The sequence below is a fragment of the Apium graveolens genome, chromosome 6 (genome assembly GCF_009905375.1).
Source record: "Apium graveolens cultivar Ventura chromosome 6, ASM990537v1, whole genome shotgun sequence".
NCBI classification, from domain to species: Eukaryota; Viridiplantae; Streptophyta; class Magnoliopsida; order Apiales; family Apiaceae; genus Apium; species Apium graveolens.
Genome location: NC_133652.1, coordinates 176,611,519 through 176,629,178, shown reverse-complemented (window position 1 = coordinate 176,629,178; position 17,660 = coordinate 176,611,519). Strand labels below are relative to the sequence as shown.

At 40.4% G+C, this 17,660-nt stretch overlaps 1 non-coding gene across 1 annotated transcript; it reads left to right on the top strand.

Moving 5' to 3' along the window:
- Positions 1-14,749: 14,749 nt before the first annotated feature.
- Positions 14,750-14,856, top strand: LOC141669360 (small nucleolar RNA R71). Its single transcript, XR_012553646.1, has one exon. It is a non-coding gene; the product is annotated as a small nucleolar RNA R71 (small nucleolar RNA).
- The last annotated feature ends 2,804 nt before the right edge of the window (positions 14,857-17,660 follow it).

Sequence of the window (17,660 nt, the reverse complement as noted above, 5' to 3'; positions counted from 1 at the left end):
GTAACCATTTTTATCAAGGGGGTATGAATCCACTTTGAAACACTGGAAATATGTCCACTAGGGCCATGATCCACTAGGCTTTACTCTATCAGGGTAATTTGGAAGGTTTCAATTTACAAGGACTTTGACAAGGAGATTTAGTAAGGTTATCGGATAATATGGAAGAGTAATGTCAGACTAGGCTTAAAGCAATAGTTTCAGATAAGGTATAGGTATTAAAATATCAAGAAGATAAGCATTACTGGTTCCCGGTATGATATAGGTGTTAAAATACAAAGAACGTGATCATCAACTCAAGGTATAACAGGGTATCAAGCTTTAGGGTAAGGATAGGGTTATCAAGCAATCATTAACAATCTTTAAGGAATGACTGGCTTCTAGGCTTCAAGCTGAGGTTATTGAGTATAGCTTACACATGGTTCAACATCACAATTTCTTTGGTATGCTAGCATAATATGACATTTGATCTACTTTCATAACAATCTCCAAATGAGGCGAAATTACTTGCAATAGACACTTGAGAGTTCATGGCATTTCTATATAATACGAAGATAGGTTTGAGAACCACTTAGTTCATGTATAACAAGATAAATCAGAATACTCGCATCATATATAGGAACTAGTTATCACACATTTACAGTGTAAACTAAAAAGTAGGTTGGATCACTTGCCTTGAGAAAGGCTGGACTGGACTGGCAGGTAGGAGCAACTGGAAGCTTTACTCGACCTTTATGGCAAGTTTACCCTTGTCTCGAGATCCTACACAAATAATAATAACCTCATTATAATATATTCTCACCAACTCAACCTATTTGCAAACCGAAATTAACACAATGGCACTTAGGCCTATATACACGCAATTTATGATCACCTTATAAACATAGTAGCACACATAGCCACGTATGCTCACATACCATTTTTAAGTACCAAATAATATCACACACACCATATTGCAACACTAGGCTTGGATGATCTCGCTCCACAACTTAAGTCACTTGATTGCTAAACTAGACAAAATCTCCACATTTTGGCTTCCTAACTCGAAGTGCCTTTACTAAACCATCCAATTCCTGTTGACCCTAACTTGGGCCTTTCACTCTACTGGATTTAGGATATCTTTCAACTATAGTAGTCAACCTAGGCCTCACTCATAAGTGCTCTAAAACAATGTGGTAAGTGAAGGTGCTAATTATAGTAAATTTCGTAATGACATCTAAGGTTTCTTGGGTGTATTTAACACTCTTACACTTCAATTTTACCTCCAAAACTTCTACACTAGACTCTTCTGATCATAAGGCAACTCCCAAACTTTATGTGGCTCAAGGGCCTGGCTTGGGCCTCCCTAGGCCTAAGCTTAAAGTCCATGGTTCCCCTGTTTTTCTGGGCAGAAAAGGTCCTGACTTGAACTAACTTGTGACACATTATTCTAACTCAAATACTATGAAATATGGCTGGAAAAACTCCTCTGACACTCCCTCTAACTAAGGCCCAATAGGGCCTAATGAGGGCCTACCTATGACATGGTCAAAACTTCACATTTCTAAGTTGCAACAAAACTGTCCCCTGCTGGACAGATTTTGTGGTTCCACTCATGCACCTAACCAAGCATCTTACAAACCTCCAACAAACACCTAAAACATATTGTATACTACTAGTGCTAGCTTCTGGTGGCTTGGGCCTCAAAGTTCACAACAATGACATGGACAAATCTCACTCTAAACCTCAGGGTATCAAACTGATTTTCTGCAGAAACTAATACTCTCCCTTTCACCAATATTCTTACTTGACAAACCCAACCAACAACAACCAAAAACCCAAACCAAATCTCAACCAAGGTGATCTACTGAACTAACTCTCTTACACTCAAAATAGGCTTAGTGGAGATCATCCTTACCTAAGGTGCAACATAGCAAAATAAAAGTAATCATATTACACAAATTACAAGTCATCAAGTTTTCAAGGACAACAACTTTTACCTTCTTTATAAATATAAACGAATTAACATCACATATTAAGGAGCACAAATCTTAATTAATATTTTAACTTAACTGAAATTAAAGTTTACTAACAAAAATATCAATCCAAATGATCAAGAACTTCCAAAATTCAAGAGTGGTTTACATGCATGCATGCCTTCAAATTTTACAAGCCAAAACAACATGATTTCCAAATAAATTTTCATCATAATTCAACATGCAAGCCTAGCATTGATTATAAATAAATGACCACCTAGCATGCCAAGGTTTTTACCAAGTTTTTACTACAAATTTCATGTTATCATCACAAAAACACACAAAAAATGAAACAAGGCAACAGAACACTATCCATTCAAGAACTTCCAAAATTCAAGAGTGGTTTACATGCATGCATGCCTTCGAATCTTATAAGCCAAAACAACATGATTTCCAAATAAATTTTCATCATAATTCAACATGCAAGCCTATCATGGATTATAACTAAATGACCACCTAGCATGCAAAGGTTTTTACCAAGCTTTTACTACAAATTTCATGTTATCATCACAAAACATACAAAAAATGTAACAAGGCAACAAAACACCATCCATTCGGCTCCTATCAAGTCATGGCCGAATGGATTAGGGTGAAAACAACATTTGCATAAGTGTAACACACTCATGTCTACCCATTCTCAACCCTATGATACTATAACTCATGGTGAAAGCCTTGGATTCACAAGAATCAAGGATGTTCACTTTGAGTTTAACAAAAACACCACCATGCAAGGTCAACACATAAGTTTTTCACTCTAAACTTTTGAGATATATAAGAACAACATGTAGGGAGTAATATTACTTGATTATAGGATGATTGTTTGATTGAAGAAATGAAGAAAGGAAGGGAATGGGGCCTCAGCTATGGAATGGTCGAGAAGGGAAAAGCCGAGAGGGAGGGAGGAGGAGAAAGGGGAGGGTGAAGTGGTGGGGTGGAATGAAGTGATCATCACTCTTTGGTTTTTTTATGTCCTTGATTTGACTAAAATGTGAGTGGATTTAGGAAATGACAAGAGACACCCTCTAGCTAAAGTTAGGCCATTTTGCATGCAAGGTCAAGGAGGTAATTTGGCTAACAAAATGTGAGTTAGTGGGGTTAGAAATGTCTTTTTTACCCTTTAATTTAATGGAATAGTGATTTGCATGCAAGGGTTTCCATGTAATTTTCTAATTATTAAACAACAAATTTTCAAAGATTTACTTTTATAAAATAAAATAAAAGTTCAAAAATTATAAAATTTATACCATAAAATAACTTGGATTTTTAGAAATTTTATGAGATCACTTTTGAAATTTGTGAGTGAAATTTTTTTTTAAAAGATAATTTTCCAGGGTATAGAATATTCTTTATAAATAAAAAATAAGGGCAATTAATAAAACTCTTGCATTGAAAAAAATTTATATACTCCATAAAGTAATTTATAATGCAGCAATTTCCATTCACACAAACGTACAATCATTATGCATATTTATAATCGACTCTAATATGATACAGAGTTAAATAATATTACACAAAATGTTGGTCGTAACACTATCGAATCAATCTAGGCTTCTAGTCCTTCTTCGAAACGAGATATCGAATAGCAGCATGATCAGTGAAAATTGTCACCTTCATCCCAAGAAAATAAGATCGAAACTTCTCAAAACCATAGACAATGGCTAAGAGTTCTTTCTCAGTAGTAGTATAGTTCAGTTGAGCACCATTTAGGGTCTTACTAGCATAGTAGACCACATGAAATATATTGTTCTTTCTTTGCGCAAGAACTGGTCCAATTGCATAGTCACTTGCATCGCACATCATCTCAAAAGGCTCATTCCAATCGGGTGTAGTTATGACAGGTTCCGTTATCAAACTCTTCTTCAAGAACTCAAAAGCATCTAGGCACTTGTCAATAAACTTGAACAGGACATCTTTCTCTAGGAGATTGCACAAGGGTTTAGAAATTTTGGAGAAGTCCTTGATGAACCGCCTATAGAAACCCGCATGACAAAGAAAGCTGTGGACTCCCTTAACGGAAATTGGTGGAGGAAGGTTTTCAATTACCCCCACCTTGGCCTTATCCGCCTCGAGACCCTTACTGGAGACCTTGTGCCCAAGAATGATGCCCTATCGCACCATGAAGTGACATTTCTCCCAGTTGAGAACCAGATTGGTCTCAACACACCTTTTAAGAACGGCGCTAAGATTTTGCAAGCATTCATCAAAAGAATCTCCGAACACAGAGAAATCGTCCATGAACACCTCCACATTCTAACCAATCATGTCAGAGAAGATCTCCATCATGCACCTCTGAAATATGGCAGGTGCACCACACAACCCAAAAGAAACTCTTATGAAGGAAAAAGTACCAAAGGGACAAGTGAAGGTAGTCTTTTCCTGATCCTCTAGAGCGATACAAACCTGATTATAACCCGAGTAGCCATCCGGAAGACAATAGTACTCATGCCCAGCCAATCTGTCAAGCATCTGATCAATAAAAGGAAGAGAGAAGTGATCCTTCCTTGTGGCCTTGTTCAGCTTCCTGTAGTCCATGCAAACTCTCCACCCCGTGACTATTCTAGTAGGAATGAGCTCATTCTTCTCATTAGCAACAACTATGATGCCTCTTTTTTTTGGCACACACTGAACTGGACTCACCCAAGAACTGTCAGAAATAGGATAAATGATTCCTGCATCTAGCCACTTGAGAATCTCCTTCTTCACAACTTCTTTCATTATCGGATTGAGCCTTCTCTGTTGCTCAACAGTAGGCTTGCTACCTTTCTCAAGCAGAATTTTATGCATATAATAAGAAGGGATGATTCCCTTGATATCTACTATAGTCCATCCAATTGTCAATTTGAAATCTCTCAGAATTCTTAAGAGCTTTACTTCATTACTAACTGATAGGTCAGATGCAATAATAACAGGAAAATTAGATGCATCACCTAAAAAAGTATACCTTAAGTGTTCAGGCAATGGTTTAAGCTCAAGTGTAGGAGCTTCCTCAATAGATGGCTTGAGGTGCTTTGGGGATTTGTTCAGCTCCTCCATTCCAAGAGATTCAAAAGGCATATCCAGCCTTCACTTCCAAGGAGAAGCATTCAGATATTATAACTGCTCATCACCTTCGTCATATTCATTATTTGAATTCCCCAACAAGGCCTTTTCTAAGGCATCAGACCTTAGTAATTGATCAAGTTCTGAAGTAACCACAGAATCAACCAACTCCACTTTTAAGCACTCCTTATTTTCAATAGGGAATTTCATGGCATTAAACACATTGAAAGTTACATCCTGATCCAGCACTCGCATGGTAAGCTCACCCTTCTACACATCTATCAAGGTGCGGCCCATAGCCAAGAAAGGTCTTCCCAAGATTATGGGAATCTTCTTATCCTCCTAGAAATCAAGAATTACAAAATTAGCAGGAAAAATGAGTTTGTCCACCTTGACCAATACTTCCTCCACAATGCCTCATGGATATGTAATAGAGCGATTAGCCAACTGCCCGGACATATAAGTAGGTTTTGGATCAGGTAAATCCAACTTCTTGAATACAGACAAAGGCATCAAGTTGATGCTAGCTCCCAAATCAAATAAACACTTGTCAAACGAAAAGTTTCTGATAGTGCAAGGAATAGTGAAGCTTCCAGGATCTTTAAGCTTCAGAGTTAACTCTTGTTGCAGCACACCACTGCACTCCTCCGTGAGAGCTCCGGTCTCTAAGTCATCAAGCTTCACCTTCTGTTAGGGCGAAATCACGCACTAATATTCACGCAAGTACACGCGTTCGCAAGTAATATAGAATACTTTCTAGTTCGTTCCCTCAGAGACTCAGACTAAGTTATTGTCTAATTAAACTCACTCACCAATGTATGATTACTTCTCAATGTTAAGATAATAACACTTAAAATTGTTGATTAAATATTAACTATAATTAACGACTTAATTAACCACTTAACTAACACTTCAATTTATCAATAATAAAACACTCATGAGATCACAACTTCATTATTACTTCCTTCTATAGCCATTGTTATTACCTTTAGCATGTGATAGTGATGATATTAATCGAATAACACGAAACTGATAAAAGCCAACTTTCATTGTACTAATACCATTCTACCAAGCATCCACAATTAAGATATAAGTTGAATAGTCATCAATTATGTTGAGTTCCTATATGTCTACAGAAATTGACAACACAACGATTTAAGCACAAGTTATTCCTTTTGATTACATAGGGCAAATAAAACTGTTAGAGTTACCCACTAATCATGCACAACGTACATGAACCTATGCTAGCATGGCAAGTTCTAAATCTCAAGATCCACCGTCGCTTCACAAGAGATTAACACCCTATCTTATATGTTCGCGACGCACATAAGACGAATACGCACAACCAATACTAGATATCATGCAATCATCACACACTAAAGTATTAAACAATTAACTAAAGAATTCCATAATAAATCCGTTGCAACCCCATGATCACGATTAGCCCATAATAGAACTTATCGCCATCATGGGTTCATATGAAATCATGATAAACAACACAAGAAAATAATAACTAAACTAATTATATTAAAACAGAGTACGTCACAAGAGTAAATAAGTCAAAGCAAGAAAACTAGCATCCAACGTTACAACGAAACAAGAATCACAAGAAAATATGCTTCCCCTTCGCTGTAGTGTGCTAAATCGGTCTTCTTCCTTATCTCCTTCGCTTCTTGCGCAAAAACACAATCTAAAACATAATCTCCTTCTTATTCTCTATGAAAACGTCTCAAATCTACTTATATAATAGTCCCATAAAACTCAGATTACATAGAAGTTGGAAGCCAAACAGAAGTAGAAGTCTAAAATAATTCAGCTTTTTCCCCGACCCTGCGCGGCCGCTCAGCATTTCTGCGCGGGCGCGCAAGGCTGCTGCGCGGCCGCTCAGCATTGCTGCGCGGGCGTGCAGGACCCTACTGGAAAAATTCCAGGTTTGCTCCGTTTCTTCGCCGTAATCTGCCCGTTCTTTTCCTCTCTCAATGGTGAACACATGCCAAGGCTTATTCTTGATGATTCCTCCTCTGAAATGCAACTATTACCCTGAAATGCATAAACACTAGAAAAACGCATCAAATACACAAAATACTTGATTTCAAGACACCAATTTAAGCCATTTTAAGACGTTCTAAGTGGTATAAAATGCCACTTATCACACCCCCAAACTTAAATCGATGCTTGTCCTCAAGCGTCACAGACTTAAAACAAATAAAAATATGCATGAATGCAATCTATATGAAAATGCAACGATCCCCCTTACTACAATTAACCAACCAAATTGTCACGTCTCAACGAATGCAGTTAGACACTAAAGATCAATAAACTCATGCAAACGGACATACAGCCAGAAATGTGGTGTGTGCAAATGCTTAACATATATGCTTCGGAACTAGACCAATTACTATGACTAGACTATCCTCAAGGCAATCCTACGATTATACAAAGAATAAAAATTCTAGGCACAAAGTGATATACAACACTACAAGAACTCTGGAGCTTACTACGGCATCGTGCTTTTTATTTACAACTCAAATGCTTATTTGACCGTGCAATGAGTGAGGTCCACAAAAGACTTATACAATGGTATCCATGTAACGAGCGTTAGGTTAGCGGATCCCAGACTCTAAAAGCCTTAGGTCACTAGGCACAAAGTCCCCTAAGAACTTAATAACTCGAATACCAAAGAGCCCACTCTTGATCAATTATGCAAAAAAAAAATTAATTTTTTTTTCTCTGAGCAAGTGCGTTTCGCTCCATCTTGCTCAACCCTAGACTACTCGCATAACATGCGAGCCGGCTACTAGCCATTTGACGCCTAGCCACAACTAGCAACAAATTCCATTTTTACTCCATTTTTTTTTCTTTTTCATGCCTTTACCACTAAGAACCTATTATCAAATTCTAAGCATAATAAATAGATTATCCTCGAAAATAATCAGATCATAACAACAATCTAGCCCTTAAGCATTCTCTAAGACTTAGTGAAAATACAAGTGCTTCTAGCATGCATATCAACCTACACAACTTAATAACACTTTAATGCTATCACTACACTCGCATCAATATCACAATTCAGTCGATCAATCATTGCAAAAGGGATCATGGTATATGCATGAGCTATATGATATGACAAACAACTAAAGCTATAAAAAAAACTATATGACAAAAATTATGCAACTATATGAACTAACTATCATGAATATGCAGCTATATGACACACACAAAATATTCCTTAACTACCACCCCCAAACTTAAAATCTTCACTGTCCCCAGTGAAGGTAGTAGAAAGGAACACAGGGTATACCTACTCGGAGTCATCATCATCATCACCCTCAGTGGGTGGAGTATCAGGCGGCGGGTATGCAGAGTCCTCACCAAAAACTGGCCACTGGATATCAGCTCCAAGGCCTCAAAAAGCAGTCCCTAACGCAAGGGTGAGCTCCTGAGCAAACCTGCTCTGCGTCTCATACATGGCATCCATCCGCCGTGAAAGCCTCCTATACTGGGCATCACCCATCCCAGCACCCTCCTGAGCTCTCGAAGAACCAGCCTCACCACGCCCTGGTCTAGCCATAGTAGCACCTCGTGCTGGACGTCCTCCTGGAAGACGATAACCCAGCCCATGCTCCTCAGGCTCACCACCGGTCCACTCCTGCATCCCATTCAAAGTGCCAGAATCTATCGGAGCTGCTGGCAACTGCAACTGCTCATGAGCCGGCCAGTTCACTCCTACTGCTCGGCATAGCTTCATAACCGTGGATGCATAAGGGATGTTCATATGCTTTGCTCCCCTCAAAAACTTCAGAATTCCTTGGTAGATAAACTCACCAAGGTCCACATAGTATTCCTCATTCAGAATTCCCCACAACAACTGTGCTCTCTCAACTGTGACCTCGTGTGCATGTGAAGAAGGCAAAATATTAGCACATATAAATGCATTCCATGCACGGGCATACCTGTTCATGGCGATCGCCGGAAAGTGACGATACTCATTATTGGCTGGACTGCGGTTCCAAACTGTGCCCGGTCGACAGAGAGTCGCACAAATCAAATCCAAGTCAAAATCCTCAGCAGTCTTTTCATTCCAGTTCTCCTCCTCGGGCTTTCTCTCTCGCTGTCCAATCACACGGCGAATCGCCGCAGGATGATAATCAACCGTCAGCCCACGAACTACAGAAAACCCATTCTTTTCAGCCTTCGCGTTCGCGTAGAACTCGCGAACAACACTCATCGGTACCGCTTCGGGTGACTCACAAAAAGCTATCCACCCCTTCTCTGCAATCATGGGCAACAACTCACCATCCCTCCCTGATGGTAAAAACCCCCTCTCCTTCAGAATCGGCTTCCCCAACAGCCTAGTGTACTCCTCCTCCGCAGCTCTGTCAGTTAACCGAGGCCTTGTAGCAGTACCCCTTGATGAATCAGCAGTAGGAACTGTGCTGCTGCTGTCAATAGTGCGTGCTCTCTTGGGTGCCATTGATTTGTGAATAAAAGTGTGTAAGAACTGATTTTTGATGTTTATGAGAGGGTTTAAGTGTAGGAAGTTTGTGGGAGATATGTGGGATAGGTGTATGTATATATAGGGTGTGGAGTAGGTTAAATTAGATTAGGAGTGGGGTTGAGGGATAAAATCATGGGGTAATGGGAAAAGAATTCGTGGATTTATGGGCTGTGATGGGTTTTTTGTGTTTTTTTTTTCTGACTGTAAAAAATTTTCTGGAACTCGACCCCTGCGCGGCCGCTCAGCATTTCTGCGCGGGCGCGCAGCAAGCTGCGCGGCCGCTCAGCATAGCTGCGCGGGCGCGCAGAGGGTCTCTGGAAAAAAAAAATTTCAGCCCCTTTTTTCTGATTTTTTTGTGTTTTTGGATAGGTTAGTAACTTCTAAGGGTTCCTGTAACAACAATTCATGGGTTGCCTCCCACGCAGCGCTTCTTTTTCGTCATTAGCTTGACGTTCCGTACCTTTCTCAAGTAGTCAACAAAATGGCACTAACCACCTCTCGGTTTGCCATGTCCCCATAGTAGTGCTTCAACCGCTGACCGTTAACCTTGAATGCTTGGTCCGAATCATTCTCAAAAATTTCCACCGCTCCATGTGGAAACACAGTTTTGACAATAAAAGGTCCAGACCACCTTGATTTCAACTTCCCAGGAAAAAGTCGGAGCCGAGAGTTGAATAACAGAACTTGTTGCCCTGGCACAAATAACTTAGGATGTAGCTTCCTATCGTGCCACCTCTTCACCTTTTCCTTATACATTTTGTTATTCTCGTACGCTTGAAGTCGAAATTCATCAAGTTCATTAAGCTGAAGCATTCTTTTCTTACCAGCTGCATCTAAATCCAGGTTCAATTTCTTCAATGCCCAGTAGGCCTTATGCTCAAGCTTCGCCGGTAGATGACATCCCTTACCGTACACCAACTGAAACAGTGACATCCCAAGTGGAGTTTTGTATGCTGTTCTGTAAGCCCAAACAGCTTCATCGAGCTTTAAAGACCAATCCTTCCTTGACGGACAAACGACCTTCTCTAGAATGCGCTTTATCTCTCTGTTAGACACTTCCGCTTGACCATTTGTTTGCGGATGATAGGCAGTAGCTACTCGATGATTCACATTATAACGCTGCATCATAGAAGTGAACTTACGGTTACAAAAATGCGATCCTTCATCACTTATGATTACCCGAGGCGTTCCAAACCTTGTGAAAATTTGCTTATGAAGAAAATTTAGTACTACCTTTGCATCATTTATCGGTAAAGCTTTAACTTCGACCCATTTTGAGATATAATCGACTGCCAGCAAGATGTACTGATTATTGCAAGACGAGATAAAAGGCCCCATGAAATCGATTCCCCACACATCAAAGACCTCAACTTCAAGCATCACATTTAATGGCATCTCATCCTTCCTTGACAAATTTCCCACTCTTTGGCAACGATCACACCTTAAAACAAACTGATGAGCATCCTTGAACAAAGTAGGCCAGAAAAAACCTGCTTGCAGAATACGAGCTGCCGTCTTCTCACCTCCATAGTGTCCACCATAAACCGTGGAATGGCAGTCTCATAATATCCCCTCCATCTCACAGAACGGGATACATCTCCTGATGATCTGGTCAGCTCCCTGTCTAAACAAATATGGTTCATCCCACATATACCACTTCACCTCATGTAGAAACTTCTTCTTTTGAGCGGATGTCAAATTAAGCGGCATTATATTGCTGACAAGATAGTTTACAATATCTGCAAACCATGGTTCTTCCTCCTGAATTGCAAACAACTGCTCATCCGGAAAAGATTCATTGATTAACGTCCTATCTTGTGAAGTAGAATCGGGATTCTCCAACCTAGAGAGATGGTCAGCTACTTGATTCTCGGTACCTTTTCTATCTTTGATCTCTAACTCAAATTCTTGAAGTAAAAGCGCCCAACGAATGAGTCTCGGCTTCGAATCCTTCTTAGAAACCAGATAGCGAATAGCTGCATGATCAGTGAATACTGTCACTTTCGTACCAAGCAGATAAGATCGAAATTTCTCAAAGCCAAAGACTATAGCCAAAAGCTCCTTCTCAATAGTGGTGTAGTTCAATTGGGCCCCATTTAAAGTCTTACTCGCATAGTAGACCACATGGAAGAGATTTTTCTTGCGCTGTCCCAGAACTGCACCTACCGCATAGTCACTCGCATCACACATCATCTCAAACGGTTCTGTCCAATCTGGTGTTGTAATAACTGGTGCCGTGATCAAACTCTCCATGAGAGTCTCGAATGCTGCCAAACATTCATCATCAAATTTGAAAGGCACATCTTTCTCAAGTAAATTGCACAACGGCTTAGATATCTTTGAAAAGTCCTTGATGAATCGCCGATAAAAACCCGTATGACCGAGAAAACTACGGATTCCTTTCATAGAATTGGGTGGGGGAAGATTTTCAATGACTCCCACCTTGGCCTTGTCCACCTCCAGACCCTTGCTAGAGACCTTATGCCCAAGGATAATGCCTTCACGCACCATAAAATGACATTTCTCCCAATTAAGTACCAAATTAGTTTCCACGCATCTTTTGAGTATGACGCGCAGATTGTTCAAACATTCATCATATGAGTGTCCAAAAACGGAGAAGTCATCCATGAACACTTCGACGTTATTTCCAATCATGTCAGAGAATATAGCCATCATACATCTCTGAAAGGTGGCCGGGGCGCCACATAACCCAAACGAAACTCTACGAAAAGCAAATGTACCAAATGGACAAGTGAAGGTAGTCTTTTCCTGATCCTCTGGTGCAATACAAATCTGATTATACCCGGAATAACCATCCAGAAGACAAAAATACTCATGTCCCGCTAATCTGTCAAGCATTTGATCAATGAATGGGAGAGGGAAGTGATCCTTCCTTGTGGCTTTGTTCAATTTTCTATAATCCATGCATACTCTCCATCCTGTAACTGTTCGAGTATGGATGAGCTCATTCTTTTCATTTGCGACCACTGTGATACCTCCTTTCTTAGGTACACATTGCACGGGGCTCACCCACGAGCTGTCAGAAATAGGATAAATGATGCCTGCATCTAGCCATTTCAGAATTTCTTTCTTCACCACCTCCTTCATGATCGGGTTCAGTCTTCGCTGCTGTTCCACAGTTGGCTTACTACCTTCCTCTAACAGAATTTTATGCATACAATATGAAGGACTTATCCCCTTGATGTCTGCTATGGTCCATCCTATAGCCGATTTGAATTCTCTCAAAATCCTTAAGAGCTTGTCTTCCTCACTACCTGAAAGGTCAGCTGAAATAATAACAGGTAACGTAGATGAATCACCTAAAAAAGCATACCTCAAGTGTTCAGGTAATGGTTTGAGCTCCAAGGTAGGTGCTTCCTCTATTGATGGTTTGAGCTTCCCTTCAGCATTCTTAAGGTCAGAAGTACCAAGAGATTCAAATGGTATGTCGAGCTTTCGCTTCCATGGAGAAGCGTTCAGATATTGTAATTGCTCGTTGCTATCTTCATTATCGCTGTCAAAATCCCCCACTAAGGCCTTTTCCAATGCATCAGACATTAGCATGTGATCGAGTTTCGAAGTAACCGCAAAATCAATCACATCCACTTTTAAGCACTCCTCATCTTCTGTAGGGAATTTCATTGCCTTGAATACGTTGAAGGTCACATCCTGATCTTGGACCCGCATAGTAAGTTCCCCTTTTTGCACATCTATCAAGGTACGGCCAGTAGCCAAGAAAGGCCTTCCCAAGATTATGGGAATCTTCTTATCTTCCTCAAAATCCAGAATAACAAAATCAGCAGGAAAGAAGAGCTTATCCACCTTGACGAGCACATCCTCAACTATGCCCCTTGGGTAAGTAATGGAACGATCCGCCAATTGTAGCGACATGTATGTGGGTTTTGGATCAGGCAGATCCAGCTTTTTAAAGATCGACAACGGCATCAGATTAATGCTTGCTCCCAAATCACAAAGGCACTTGTCAAAAGTTAGATTGCCAATGGTGCAAGGAATGGTGAAGCTTCCTGGATCTTTCAGTTTTGGTGGTAACTTTTGTTGCAGAACCGCGCTGCATTCTTCCGTGAGAGCAACGGTTTCAAGGTCATCCAGTTTCACCTTCCTTGAAAGAATAGTCTTCATAAACTTCGCATAACTAGGCATTTGTTCCAGAGCCTCAGCGAAAGGTATATTGATGTGAAGTTTCTTGAACACCTCCAGAAACTTCCCGAACTGTCTATCCAGCTTTTGTTGCTGCAATCTCTTAGGAAAAGGTGGGGGAGGATAGAGCTGTTTCTCCCCTGTATTAGCCTCAGGCAGAGTGTGTTCAACAGTAGTCTTCTTTGGTTCCGCCACTTTCTCCTTTTGCTTAAATTCTTCGTCTTTAACTTCAGCTTCGACTTCTTTTGCCTTTTCAGCATCAGCTACTTTTCCAGACCTTAAGGTAATAGCCTTGACTTGCTCTTTAGCTTCCTTCCTGCCTGGTACTTCCGTGTCACTGGGAAGAGTGCCAGGTTGACGATTGAGCACTGCATTGGCTAATTGACCGATTTGATTTTCCAAGGTCTTGATAGAAACTGCCTGACTCTTGCACAACAGCTTAAGTTCCTCAAAATCAGCACTAGTAGGTGCAGCTGCACTTCCCTGTTGAGGATATGATTGCCTTGTAGCATACTGCTGTGGTTGCTGGAATCCAGGTCGGTTAAACTGTTTACTTACTCCTTGCTGATATGTTGGCTGAATAGCATTCTGATTATTCCCCCAGCTGAAATTTGGATGATTTCTGTTGTTAGGATGATAGGTCGCTGGCACAGGCTGCTGTTGTCGCTGATAATTATTCACATACTGAACAGATTCGTTGACAAGAGAACACTGATCCGTAGCATGAGAACCTGCACAAAGCTCACAAACCATAGCTATTTGATTAACTCCATACGTAGCCAAAGAATCAACCTTCATTGATAGCGCTTGGAGCTGGGCTGCAATAGCGGTGGCTGCATCAACTTCCAGAATACCTGCTACCTTGCCTGACGTCATCCTCTGAGTTGGGTTTTGATGCTCATTTTCAGCCATCGTCTCGATAAGATTATACGCCTCAGTATAGCTTTTAGCCCATAAGGCGCCTCCAGCTGCTGCATCGAGCATGGGCCGAGATTGGGCCCCCAAACCATTATAAAAACCAGTGATTACCATCCAATCCGGCATTCCATGATGTGGACATTTTCTCAACATTTCCTTGTAGCGTTCCCAAGCCTCGCACATAGATTCTGTAGGTTGCTGCGCAAATTGAGTAAGAGCACTCCTCATAGCAGCAGTCTTTGCCATTGGATAAAACTTCACCAGAAACTTTTGCGCAAGATCTTGCCACGTAGTGATTGACCCAGCTGGTTCAGAATGTAACCAGTCTTTAGCTTTATCCCTCTGTGAGAATGGGAAAAGCCTCAACTTGATAGCCTCATCAGTCACGCCATTATACTTAAAAGTGCTGCAGATCTCGACAAAATTCCTTATGTGCATGTTGGGGTCTTCAGTTGCCGCTCCTCCAAAAGAAACAGAATTATGCACCATCTGAATAGTGCCCGGCTTGATTTCAAATGTGTTAGCTTGAATAGCCGGATGAAGGATGCTTGACTGAATGTCATCAATTTTAGGCCGAGAAAAATCCATAAGAGCTGGATCAGCTTGAACAATACGATCTCCCATGTTTACTGGTTCTTTCTGCTCAGTTCCTGAATCCGAATCCTCAAAATCTAACTTCTCCGGAGTATCAAGAACTTCGTCTTTCTCCTCAGCTGTATCTAAGGTTCTCTTGCGAGCACGAGAACGAGTTTGCATAAACGCTTGCTAAAGTACCTGAAACACAACCGAAAAGAGTAATTAACTACTACGTCCTAATCACTGAGTCCTAATGACCAATGATGGTAAGTACATAAACTAAACAAATACGCCGAGTCCCCGGCAGCGGCGCCAAAAACTTGTTAGGGCGAAATCACGCACTAATATTCACGCAAGTATACGCGTTCGCAAGTAATATAGAATACTTTCTAGTTCGTTCCCTCAGAGACTCAGACTAAGTTATTGTCTAATTAAACTCACTCATCAATGTATGATTACTTCTCAATGTTAAGATAATAACACTTAAAATTGTTGATTAAATATTAACTATAATTAACGACTTAATTAACCACTTAACTAACACTTCAATTTATCAATAATAAAACACTCATGAGATCACAACTTCATTATTACTTCCTTCTATAGCCATTGTTATTACCTTTAGCATGTGATAGTGATGATATTAATCGAATAACACGAAACTGATAAAAGCCAACTTTCATTGTACTAATACCATTCTACCAAGCATCCACAATTAAGATAGAAGTTGAATAGTCATCAATTATGTTGAGTTCCTATATGTCTACAGAAATTGACAACACAACGATTTAAGCACAAGTTATTCCTTTTGATTACATAGGGCAAATAAAACTGTTAGAGTTACCCACTAATCATGCACAACGTACATGAACCTATGCTAGCATGGCAAGTTCTAAATCTCAAGATCCACCGTCGCTTCACAAGAGATTAACACCCTATCTTATATGTTCGCGATGCACATAAGACGAATACGCACAACAAATACTAGATATCATGCAATCATCACACACTAAAGTATTAAACAATTAACTAAAGAATTCCATAATAAATCCGTTGCAACCCCATGATCACGATTAGCCCATAATAGAACTTATCGCCATCATGGGTTCATATGAAATCATGATAAACAACACAAGAAAATAATAACTAAACTAATTATATTAAAACAGAGTACGTCACAAGAGTAAATAAGTCAAAGCAAGAAAACTAGCATCCAACGTTACAACGAAACAAGAATCACAAGAAAATATGCTTCCCCTTCGCTGTAGTGTGCTAAATCGGTCTTCTTCCTTATCTTCTTCGCTTCTTGCGCAAAAACACAATCTAAAACATAATCTCCTTCTTATTCTCTATGAAAACGTCTCAAATCTACTTATATAATAGTCCCATAAAACTCAGATTACATAGAAGTTGGAAGCCAAACAGAAGTAGAAGTCTAAAATAATTCAGCTTTTTCCCCGACCCTGCGCGGCCGCTCAGCATTTCTGCGCGGGCGCGCAAGGCTGCTGCGCGGCCGCTCAGCATTGCTGCGCGGGCGCGCAGGACCCTACTGGAAAAATTCCAGGTTTGCTCCGTTTCTTCGCCGTAATCTGCCCGTTCTTTTCCTCTCTCAATGGTGAACACATGCCAAGACTTATTCTTGATGATTCCTCCTCCGAAATGCAACTATTACCCTGAAATGCATAAACACTAGAAAAATGCATCAAATACACAAAATACTTGATTTCAAGACACCAATTTAAGCCATTTTAAGACGTTCTAAGTGGTATAAAATGCCACTTATCACCTTCCGAGAGAGAATACCTTTCATAAACTTCGCATAACTAGGCATATATTTAAGGGCTTCAGCGAAAGGCATGTTGATATGAAGTTTCTTGTACACCTCCAGAAACTTCTCAAACTGCTTATCCAACTTTTTCTTTTGCAGCCTCTTAGAGAAAGGGAGGTGGAGGATAGATCTGTTTCTCCCCTGTATTACCCTCAGGAGGAGTGTGTTCCACGAAAGTCTTCCTTGGTTCCACTTCTACTTCCTTCTGCACTTCTTCCTCAGCCACAGCTTAATCTTCCGAAACTTGAGATTTTTCAGGATTTACAAACTTCCCAGACCTCAATGTGATTTCCTTAACCTGCTCTTTAGCTTCCTTCTTGCCTGGAACTTCAGCATCACTTGGAAGTGTACCAGGTTGACGATTCAGAAAGGTATTGACAATCTGCCCAATTTGATTTTCCAAGGTCTTGATAGAAACCGCTTGGCTCTTGCACATGAGCCTTAACTCCTCCAATTCAGATTTTTCATTAGATTATTGTAGCTGGAGTTGTTGTCTTGGTGCATACTACGGTTGCTGAAAACCAGGAGGGTTGTATTGTTTTGTTGCATACTACTGATAAGGCTACTGAACCGCATTCTGAGAATTCCTCCAACTGAAGTTAGGATGATTGCGGTTGTTGGGATGATAGGT